Here is a 12,241-nt window from a genome sequence, read left to right as displayed (position 1 = left end):
AAAATTCCCTAGATGCTTAGTTATTAGACTCAAAAACTCCCTAGGGGCCTAGTCACTAAATTCAAAAATTCCCCAAAAACAGAAACTCGCATGGAATAAAATTCCCTAAATTATGGAGAGAAGAAAATTTCCTAGGTAGCTCCCTCCGAAATTTTAAAATTTCCTAGATATAGTATTTCCCTGGAAAATAATTTCTTAGATAACTAAAAATTCTCTAGATAACTAATACAAAGAATATTAAATTCTCCAGATAATTTCTGGGTACAGAAATTGTTTACATCCCAAAAGTCTTGGATTTGAAAATTCATTATAGTCAGATTCACTAGAATCTCTATATATCTGTTCGCGTGTCTTCGTATCCCCAGGCCCCTCGTAGGCTTAATACTGAATAAACAGGGGATCGGTTAGGTCGGATGTTGGAAAGAATACAGTCGATCAACGGGCAGGACGATGAACATCAATAGCGTCATAGCCAGTGAAACTAATAATTCAGCAGTGGCAGCGAAACGACGAAATAGATTTATCACGTTCGCGAAACGGATCGGATTCACAGAGAGCCCAGGTGCTTTATCATTTATTATTGGAATCTCTGTCGCTTGTAACGGCGTCCCTCGCCAAAAGCACCGGCACCAGTATGGATACTTTATTCAGGAAGTTGACTCGCATTAAAGCTGAAAGTCTACTTTGCTTCTTTATTAAGGCTATCTTCACGATGTCTTCTTTTTCCTTCCTTTTCTTGGCTCGTGGAACCGCTTATTGAAAGTTTCTCATAGAATTTCAACGCGCTCTTTGACACCGACACTGAAAGTGGTCGTGTGCAATCTCATGTACGATTATTAACTCGACTTAGACTTTAAGATTATTATTTTTTATATTCTTGCGGTTGTATTAATATTTTTTAGCACGAGGAAGGTTTGTATGTCTCTTGGAGATTATTCTGTATGAAAGATGTATTGCCACACGTTTTATAGCCATGGTAATATAATGGATTATTGTGTTATACGCATGCTCGGTTGACGCTTGACGTGAAGTATTAAAAATGTGTATTCTGCTTTTATTATTTCTGCGCGATGAAGAAATATCTTCGCGCTCCTTCTTTCGCCATTTCGTTCTCGTTATGTCAACAGACACGGAACGATTACGTCAGTTAATTATCTGTCTGTCAAGAGCAACGTGTCTTAATGAGACATCATTCGTGTAATTACCAAAGTTGCGTGATAACGACCGAGCGAAATTGCTAGGAATTTAGATCGACTACGAGACGTCAAAGGAACACTTGGATTTTTGCACAAGTGCACTGATTAATTGCCAATTATTTCTTTAATTGCGACCATTTCTATCCCGGCTCGGATGTATTTTTCCTATTTCGTAGTTTGTGATTCTAGGTAATTGGAAATACTATGCTCCAATGTGTACATGTGTTTTTTGTTCATGTTATAATAGAGAAGGATTTTCTTCTAGATATAGACTGATTCTTATAAAATTAACACGATTATCCAAAAGTGGATGTTGGGAGTATATAATGTAACGATTTTGCAATTGCGGTATTTGCAATTTTAATGACGAGATATAAGGATGAGACATTAGGAATTTAAACAGTTCTCAAATCAAGGAATTGCACATACAGTTAAATTCTATGTGAAATTTCACATGCAACATTTCAAATATATAATTTTACGTGACAAGACTTCTAATCATGAAATTATACACATAGCAAAATTACTTAGTATAGAATTTGCTGTAGAACAAAATTCAAACGTGGAATTCTATATACAACAAGATCCCACAGTGGAATTCCATACACAACTAAAATTGGTTTGTGGAATTCTACAGAATAAAACTGCTAAACACAGAATTCCTCATATTATTCCCAAGTACGGAATACAGACAAGGTCCAATAGTGGAATTCCATGCTCAACCAAATTCTAAATGTGGAATTCCAGATGTAGTTAAGGTCCAATTGTGGAATTCCACGCACAAACAAGTTCTAAGTGTGGAATTCTAAATGAAGACAAATCTCAGACGTAGAATTCCACACGAAACAAAATTCCAAATGTGGAATTCCACTCACAGTTAAATTGTAAGTGTGGAATTCTACATGTAATTAAATCAAAAGCGTGGAATTCTACATGCAACAAAATTTTAAATACGGAATTCCATCGAAATCACAACTGTATTGGTGGAATTTCACACAAATCAAATCCTAGAATATGGAATTCCATCTAAAACCAACTTCTAAAAGTGGAATTCCATATAGAGCAGAATTCCAAAAGTGGAATTCCACATATAGCAACCTAGTAAATACAGAATTCCGTGCATAGCTGAGTCCTAAACATGGAATTCCACTCAAAATAAAATTCAAAGTATGGAATTCTACACAAACCTAATCTAACTGTGCAATTCCGTACACAGTAAAATCATACCTTCATCTCCACACGTTTATTAAAGTTATTTTAAGAATACAGTTATCGATTAAAATATTTAATTTTCTCTCGTAATTCAAGTAAAATGCGATAAAAAATTGAGCAGCTCAAGGACTAAACCTTAATCTAATAGAAATTCAAAATCAAAGAGAACAACGAACAACTTATTCAGGATGGAAGGTCAATGCAAATAAGACCAATAAAGATTATGCGTCGAAATCGAGGACAATTTGATCGATAAACCATCTCTTGACCTATAATAACTCGATCCGTCGTTCCTCGAAGTAAAGAAAGCAAAGCTTTGAGGGCAAAGAAAATCCTCGATACAAAAGCTCTCTGTAATTGAATAGAAGCTAACCCAACCATACCCGGAAGCAATCTCTACAAAAGCTCATCTACAACAATAACCTAGAATATTGAGCAAAAGTATTTGTCAACGTTAGCTTTTCGACGTTCTTATCCGATAAGTAGTTTCCGTGAAGGAGTATAATCTTATTTTATCGGATGAAATCGACGTAAAGTAAAATTGTACGGTTTCACGAAACAGGATAATAATAAAGGTAATTGTAATACGATAATATTATTCTTATAATATAATTTATATTATTATAACAAAGGTTTCACAAATTTTTCCAGGCAGTTCTACGAATTTTTATCTTGTTAAATCAGAACCGAGAAAGTTACTGATTTCTTTCCACTTTATCGGTTTAAAGAGACCCTTCTAATGCACCCTCCCAAAGTATTTACTGCAACTTCGACAACTTTTCTTTTTAATCTTTCATTCGAGTTTAATCCTCTTTAAATATTCAAGAAAGATTTATACACTTTTAAATCGTTTGCTTTTGATGTAATCTCATTATAAGTTCAACACTCTATTAGACGATCAAAGGAATTCTTAATGATATTAAATCATTGCTTTTCTTTGATTTATTCTGTATAACTTTATAAAGAAGAACATGTCCTCGTTAATAGAACTTGAGGCATTATCGATCAATTTTTGTTAAATAATCGCTTTATAAAGTTAAGTATCATTTTTCATAAAGACTCACAAAGACAAACTGACCACAGTTAAAAAAGTCACCCTTCTCACTAACAAAAATTTCCAATGTCAATAAAATTTTCTACCAAAAACTCTTCTATGAAAACCCCTCTTTCACAGCGTAAAACAAAGAAAACAAGAACTACGTTCACTGACCGCAATAAAAAGAAAATCACCTTCAACAAAAATTCACAAAAACACGAACACTTAAACCTTCTCTCACACTAGGCAATAAAAAGAATTCGCAAAGAAATAAAGAGCAAACGTCACTGGTAGTTCGCAAAACTTCAGAAGAACTCGAATAAAATTTGACAGAAAGTCAAGTACGTAGGTGAAGTCAAATAGTAGGTTACGAAATAATTAGACACAGTTTGATGTTTAAACCATAATTTAATGGAATAATAATACAATATAAAACCACTGAGTCCACATAGAAACACGTCATAAAATTCCGAGGGTGTTCGATACAATTTAGAAGCGCTGTCCCGAAACGTAATGGCTTTTTCGCGGGAAACCACAAACATTTGCCGAACGCGTTTGTCATAGCAACGCCGTGCAACGAAACATCGGTAATGCACTGTAATTTGAAAACACGAATTTGAACGCGAAGACAAAGAAGATTCGCGAAGAAGAAGTTGCTTCCCGGTTCATCGGCCAGAGATTAAAGAGGAAAAAAAGAGGACCCTTATCGATGCACCCTCGTCGACAAGAATTCGCGACGGGTTTGTGGAAGACACAACCGACGTGTTTCGAGACCGCTACTCGTGAAATTAATTAACAACGCGTCCGTGGATAGCGTCGCGTCGGTCCGCGTCGTGACACGGAGTCAGCGTCGCTGGAAGCCGATAGGTCATGCACGTGTCGCCAGGCTGAATCGTTAATCTACGGTGACACGCGCGGTCGAGCTGTATATCGGAAATAGCGGTGTTCGAGAGGGTGCTCGTTTTTCGCGGCTTGCTGCTAGGAACAGCGAAAAAAGTTTTCAACGTCCGAACTCGACTATTTTCTTCTCGCTTCGACCATAACTCCGCCTTCCTTCGGATCGTCAGCGAAAATAGTGAATGAAAATCCGGGACTTGGTCGAAACAAACGAAAGCGTTGATTTTCCAACGGGTTTACCAATCTGTACCCGTGATTCCGCTTTTTTTTCGCCTTCCGTCCCGTTGGGATTTTAACGGCGGAAAAAGATGCGGTGAACGTATAACTGGTTTGAAATTTTTTATTCGCCACTTTTTGCGCTATTATTCTTATTCTCACGAAACTCTGGGCACGTCTCGTTAAAAATGAATGATTTCATTCATAATTGGGAATTATAAAATTTTGCGGTGTTAAAAATTAAAACTCTGCAATTATTATTATCTTTCTTATCGAAATTCTAATTTCTTAAATTCGCAAATTCTTAGACTCCCAAAATCTTAAAACATCAAAGCGCATATTTTTAAAATTCAAATACGACGACATTAAAGTACGCAATTTTTCTACGAACAAACCAGTTACTGATTTTGCAATTCAAGATCAAGATGTGCATTATGATTCAGTTTTCAAATCAAACAAATTATTAAGAAAGCAAATTATAATTTATCATCGCAGATTACTTATCACCGTTCTTCTTAGAATAGCAGAAATCACGCGATCCCTTCGTGCTATGTGTTCAAATGCACGGTATCAGCAAGTTTTTCTTAATTTAGCATTGTAGAATATCAGATGACGTTTTGCACGGAGCTGAATGCTTAATCAAGTATTCACGACACTTCCGGATGATGGACGAGGTCAGAGGACGGGATCCCAAGATGAAACTTCGCGAGAAACATTCTAGATTAAAGAAGGATTAATATTTTCCAAGAGCGGAATAACAGAGGAGGTCTAAAAATGAATCCTAGGAGACAGATCAAGATTTGAGAATGTACTTAAATTAAAACTTCTATTTCTGGAATATTGAAGTATTATCTTGATGCATTAGTACAATTGGGAATCTCAAATGTGCAATTTTATACATAACCAAATTTCAAATATAAAATTTCAAATTTTTAATTGTATATGCTGTGGATTTACAGATGTGGAATTCCGTATGTAGTTAAATTTCAAGAATACAATATTGTTATGTATCAAAGTTTCAGAAGTGGAATTCCATACTGAATGCAATCTCCAATGTGGAATTCCACTTACGACACAATTTAATTTCTAGAGATAGAATTCCTTACACAGTGAAATTTCAAGAGTGGAATTCCTCACACATTCAAATCCCAAGTGTGGAATTCCATGTACACTCAAATCCCAAGTGTGGAATTCCACACACGGTGAAACTGTAAGCGTGGAATTCCACAAGCAATAGAATTTCAAACACGGAATTCCACGCACTTGCAAACTGTAAGTATGGAATTCCATGCGTTGCGATGTTTCAAGTGTGGAATTCCACGCGTTGCGATGTTCCAAGTGTGGAATTCCACATGGTGCGAAATTCCAAGTGTGGAATTCCACACGTTGCGAAATTCCAAGCGTGGAATTCCACATGTTGCAAGTATCTAAATGTGGAATTCCGTACATATTCGACTTCCACGCATGGAATTCCACACGCACCCAATTTCCAAATACGGAATTCCACACATATCTAATTTCCATGTACGGAATTCCACACGTATCCAATTTCCAAATACGGAATTCCACACATATCCAACTTCCAAGCGTGGAATTCCACACGTATCTAATTTCCAAATACGGAATTCCACACATGTCCAACTTCCAAGCGTGGAATTCCACACGTATCCAATTTCCAAATACGGAATTCCACATATATCCAACTTCCAAGCATGGAATTCCACGCGTATCCAACTTCCAAATACGGAATTCCACACACAACTCAACTCCAAATACAGAATTCCACACAAATCATAATATTAAACCTAGAATTCCACACGCGTCCAAATTCTAAGCGTAAAATTCCATAAACAGTAGACTTCCGTAAACCAACGTTAAAAATATGCATAACAAGTATCCCCGTTGTCAGAACTCGTTAAACGAGATGCTAAAATCTCAAGTGTGTACTTCTCATGGTTGTACGAGTAAAATTCTGCGTACGTTTAACCGTTGCTTTTTCCCCGCGATATTTATATATAAAAGATATACCGGTATCCGAGGATTGTTTCGTATAAGCTTTTAGTTTACGAACGAGTTAGACCGCAGGAACTTCGCGGAAACAAAGTAAATGAAATTGAAAATCCGTATAGAGGTTGCACGTGCATCTGCAATGCGGCCTAGAGTTTGGCAAGAGTCGAACTCCATCTGACCAAACATTACTTGCCGTCTCTCCCTTCCGCCTCTTATTCGTATCTCCACCCCCTCGTCTCTGTCTCGCGAGAAGGAAGAAAAGGATAATTATCGGTCTGGGTCCCGAGATGGCCGAGGAAATTGGTCGACTCGTATTCGCCGAGTTCGCAACCGGGAATCGATGTATCTGCTTTGGAAAAACGCTTCTCATTGTCGAAGAAATCTTCGTGATCAACGGAAGGATGCTTCGGAATGCGGTTCTTTATTCGCACTCGATAAATTTCTCTATTTTCTATTGAAATTCCATTTGCGACAGAAAGGTTTAAGGTATTGGTAGTAATTCTGATATCCAAACCTTCTGTTACTACATCAAATATATGATCCTTGTACGATGGTACTCGATTTATGTGAAGTAAAGATTGGAATATGATTGCAAATATATATAAATATTATTGTATCGTTAAAAAGAGACGAATTTAATGGAGAAACTTTCTGGAAGTGGATCAATAAAGAGAACTCCATTTCACTAAACTCGAGCAATTACGGATAGAAACTTGGAGATAAACTTTCTTGCACATCAATTTAGTAGAAGAGCAACGTGCAAATGACGGGAATAGAAAGGGGTATAACCATTATTGTACCGTATCGACAGTCTCACGGTAATTTTCTCCTTTCAGACAATTTATTTACACGGTCTCTGCTTTCTTTGCCAGATATTTCAGGATTTACCGATACCAAACAGCGGAAATTGTGATTCACCGGTGCGTACACGGTGTGAAACCTCGTCATTTTCGTCGAGAGCAGCCATTATAAATTATGTGCGAGCACGATTCACCTGTGATTCATGTTCCCAGAAAAACATTGCCTTACTCTTGAACCTAGATTTCTCGAGCTAATCTTTCATGCAAGCGCGTAAATCTCCGTTTCGATATAAGTAGCAGGAATTATCGTAAGAGATTCGTACGGGGAAATTTTCAGAGAAATCGCGCGATTCTTCTTCGTTTCATTTTTCTTTTTATTTTCCTTTCGCGACTATTTATTATACGGATGGATATCGTCGAGATAAGAGAGCTCCACAAGTACGGACAAATTCCTCCAGCGACCTTTTAATTTGCAACTGCACAAGCCTTCTATTGACTGAGTCAAGTGAATGACTCACCGGTTTCGAGATATTAATTAATGATGCGACTTCTCGCCTCGTACTTCTCTCTTAGTTTCCACCACTTCGATAATGTAGCTGTACTTCGGTACTGAAAATTATTATGCAAGAGAGGTATCGCATTTCGTCTCGTTCTGCAACATCGCATGAATCTGGGAATTAATTAAAAAGTTCATGCTGCTTGAAATCGTGGAAATTTAATTCGTTAATGTGAGACTCGCGTTTCCGCATTACCAAGACTCGGATGAAAATATTCTGGGCACATGCTAAAAAACAGGGATATCCTTCATATATTTTAACCGTGAGTCCACCTTGTTATATTGACAATTAAGTTCGTTATATCACCCATGAATAGTAACATAATTGCATAATGGAATTAGCGAAACAAGCTAACAGAGAAATTCTCAACTCTCAGAAGCAGTTAAATAAGTTCACCATAATCAAAAGCCTAAAAAAAGTGAAACATATGTTCAGATTCTATCGTACAATTCGATCTAGGTACCGCAAAACACAAATCCTCGATTCATCGAGCGTGCAACGCGTTTAAACTGCGAGTCCGCCTCATTTAACTCCGATACGAAGTTGCTATCAAAACAGCCCCAGAAGCTTCGCAGTCTTCGTGCTACAAAGGCCATCTTCAAAAGCGATTTCAGCAGAACGTTTCAACCGACATTCCGACAAACACAGTCCACGTCCACCTTGCTCTTCTGCGCTACCGAAGTGCAAAGTACATAGCAGGGTGTTAACAGGCTTTTACTTCGGGGTAGAAAACTTGTAGCCACGTATTCCTGAAGTGGTTTCGAGCCGGTCCAACGGCACCGCGAAACTGTACAGGAATAGAAGCCGCGAATTCTAGCATCAACGTTTACCAGCTTGCACGATGTCATAGCGGAAGATATATCGTCCGGAAGAATTCAAAGCTGCGGGAGTTTATTGCCTTAATATTAAACTTGCTCCTTTTATCTTCTTCCCTCGTCCGTTCGCAATGGCGGAGATGAAGTAACGCGAGAACTGTTCTCGCGGAAATCTTTCTGCTCTGTGAAAGCCACTTCAAAGATTTACAACCTGCGCGCGCGCGCGCGCGTACGGACCACCACCGGAGGAAACTAAGTATTACTTTATACTGAACCCGGGGAAACGTTCGAGTTTATTCGAAAATTATGCGCAAACTTTTTAGCACAGGATCCGCTGATGTACAGTCGAGAACAAATCTGCCTTTCCTAGCGGAAGTATACCAACCAACGTGTATCCGGGCTTTCACTCGCGGATTTTTTCAGATGGGAAATGGGTTAAGAACTTTCAGACCTAGGAACTTTAGAATTCTGTGGATTTAGGGATTTACCAACTTCTGGAATATCAAGCTCGAGAAATATTGGGATCTAGGGATATTCGGATCTAGGGAGATTTGAACCTAGGGATATTTTCATCTACGAATATTTGGATCTAGGGATATTTGCATTTAGGGAGATTTGGATCTAAGGATTTTTGCATCTAGGGAAATTTGGATTGAGGGATTTTTGCATCTAGGGAAATTTGGGTCTAGGGATTTTTGCCTCTCGGGAGATTTGAATTTAGGGATTTTTGCATCTAGAGAGATTTGGATCTAGGGATTTTTGCCTCTCGGAAGATTTGAATCTAGAGATATTTCATTTAGGGATACTGGAATCTAGAGATGTTGAGATTTAGTGATATTGGGAACATTGGAGTCTAGGGATATTTCCATCTGGGGACGTTGGGATCAGTGATGTTGAAAACCCGGGATATTAATATCCAAGTGTATTGGAGTCTAGAGATATTGCTATCTGGGGACGTTGGGATCTAGGGATAATGAGAGCCCGGAATATTAAAATGCAAGGATATTGGAGTCTGGGGATATTGTCATCTGGAGACGTTAGGGGCCGATGATATTGGGATTATGGATTATTCAGACTTATGGGTATTTGGACGTAGAGATATTGTGATCTAGATATAATCAGAACTAAGTACATCGTGATTTATAAATAATGTCGAGATATATGCAAAATAAGTTTACATTGCAGGCGTTGTCTCTACACGGTATGGTCACGTAAACGATCTCTCGCTAAGGGAATCTCTGTCATCCAGTATTATAATGTAATTCGCCGTATAATTCAGACTGTACCGCTTGCGGCCTCATCGTGCTCTCCACGTTACAAAGCTAATGAGTTATTCCTCCTCTCATCACCGTTCACCCGTACTCTGCGTACTCGACGTGCCACCGTGTTTAGACCACGTCGTAAACACGACATTATTACCAGACGGAAGTTGCCAAGAACACGTCGAATTGATCGCTGAATACTTAAGGACACGTTCGGCTTCTCGGCACACAAAGAATGCTGATGTAACATATCGATTACCCCTGCCAGACCTTCTGTCGTTCGTGTTCCGGGAATTTTTATTGGGCGAATGTTTACGAAACAACAAGTGAACTAACATTAAACACAATCACCGGTAGAGTATCGGTTACATTGACACGGAATCAATTGCAGAGGTAAATAATTATTGAGGCAATATAGAAAGTTGTATACAGAGCTTAAATGTAAAAAATTTGATGCTGGCGAATTTGATATCTTATAAAATTTATATAGCATCCATTTTGTAATGTAAGAACTGAGATATAGCGAAACTTCTCACGATATTTTTTAAGATCTAGTTTTCACGGTGTAGAATTCTTGAGACCTGTGGATCCCACGGAAAATCAGTGTAAATTGTTTGCAGATATCAACAAACTAGATGTAGTTGGTTCGTGGTTGATGACGGATACGTAGTGTTGACTATTGGCGTAACTGGTAACTAACCAATTTACCGGGCTTGGTCAGACATCTGATTACCAACAGTAATTAGTGGTGGATCGGTGTACCTGTGTTGACTGTCAGTGAACGAGTAAACTTTGTCTCTCCTACTGCATATAAATACAATGACTCGATTGACGTTTACAATGCAGTTAAATTGTTTCTATTCACGGGTAGAATCAATTACTGGTTTGTTATCGATCACTGGGTTATTATTAACCCCGTTTGTTACCGTGCTGTTCAATCAAAACCTGCACATGGTACAGCAATTCCGTGCTTGGAACACTGAATGTCCGTTATTCAACTTACTCTTATACCGTTCAATATTTTTGTTCCTATATGTTCTCATATTGATTCTATTTATTGGTTAACAGTGGTATATGTTTAGTCAGAGCAGTATTAAATGTAGAGTGTACGGTAATTTCTCGTTATCTTGCTGTATTTTATGCCGTATAATAACAAGCACTCTTTCACGGATACACTGCAATCGAATGATAGTAATTCAGCACAGTTGTTTAAGCAATTTAGAATGGGGAAGTGCACTGCAACTTATTGCCACCTGCGGCGCCACAACCGTATGTGTCTTGCCATCGATATTTCGGCTGCGTTCCACAAACGATCAAAACGACCACGACAATCGTATTGCAGTCCACTTATCGACCACAATCGTTTTCCCGCGCGAATGACGTCACTATTCATGTCATAAACAATGGAGGCGCGCTATTCGATTTGAACGAAGCAAAAACACGAAAAATTTATTGCTGCGTCGGATAATAGAACTGAACTTACATCTGTATATTCTCTATCAAATAAATAAGTAAATTAGTCAAATAAAAATATGTATATAAATTGATCTGATTAAAGTAGCAATTTCAGATTGCTAAGACATGGCGGTGCTGCCCTCTGTGATTAGTTTCGCAACTTCCTCATTGTTGTCACGAATCTTCATTTTACAAAAGTCAGTTGACAGTTCAGTTACATTTAATCTGTGCTAATTGAAGTGATTATTCTTAATAAAAGACTAAGCAATCCCTTTTCACGGTAAAGTTAGTGTACTCCTCGCAAAGTCTCCCTTATATTTTTCCACGTTGCCAACCGGAACGAATCGGTTCTTTACGATCCTGGTTGCTACGCCGTTTACGTTCGACCGGCTCTCTATCGAGTCCCAGTTGGATTTACGTTTCCACCTTCCTGGAAGCTTATCCTGACTCGTTCCTAGATTTACTTGAAAACGATTTTGACCGCACTCTTCGAGGAACAGACTCTTCTATACAACAGAGGTAAGCTGGACTTATTATTCACTTACCGTTGGGTACCTTTATCACAGTTAACCTCTTACGTGTTCAATCGAGTGTTAATTTCCATATACACGATTTAACTACTGTTGAACAAAATGATAAATTCCTTTCATTTTTAGATAATAATACTATTATATTTTTCAATAATACTACTACGTTTATTTTTTGCTTTATCGTGTTAAAATGCTATTAATACTGATCTCATTTTTAACCACCGACTTGCACTCTCGTGTGATCACGTGACAGGA

At 38.0% G+C, this 12,241-nt stretch overlaps 1 protein-coding gene and 1 long non-coding RNA gene across 9 annotated transcripts in view; one reads left to right on the top strand and one right to left on the bottom strand.

Annotated features, from left to right (window-relative positions):
• Window positions 1-12,241, bottom strand: part of LOC100877696 (uncharacterized) — a 186,010-nt gene that overhangs the window by 26,159 nt on the left and 147,610 nt on the right. The gene's annotated exons all lie outside the window — the stretch shown is intronic.
• LOC143264801 (uncharacterized) overlaps window positions 10,099-12,241 on the top strand; it is a 54,697-nt gene continuing 52,554 nt past the window's right edge. Inside the window, exons 1-2 of one of the 2 annotated variants that reach the window (XR_013038742.1) lie at window positions 10,099-10,394; window positions 10,622-11,975. This is a non-coding gene — a long non-coding RNA (uncharacterized LOC143264801). The remainder of the gene's footprint in view (window positions 10,395-10,621; window positions 11,976-12,241) is intronic. The other variant, XR_013038744.1, reaches the window with a different exon arrangement.

The sequence above is a fragment of the Megachile rotundata genome, chromosome 1 (genome assembly GCF_050947335.1).
Source record: "Megachile rotundata isolate GNS110a chromosome 1, iyMegRotu1, whole genome shotgun sequence".
NCBI classification, from domain to species: Eukaryota; Metazoa; Arthropoda; class Insecta; order Hymenoptera; family Megachilidae; genus Megachile; species Megachile rotundata.
This window is presented reverse-complemented; position numbering and strand designations above follow the sequence as displayed.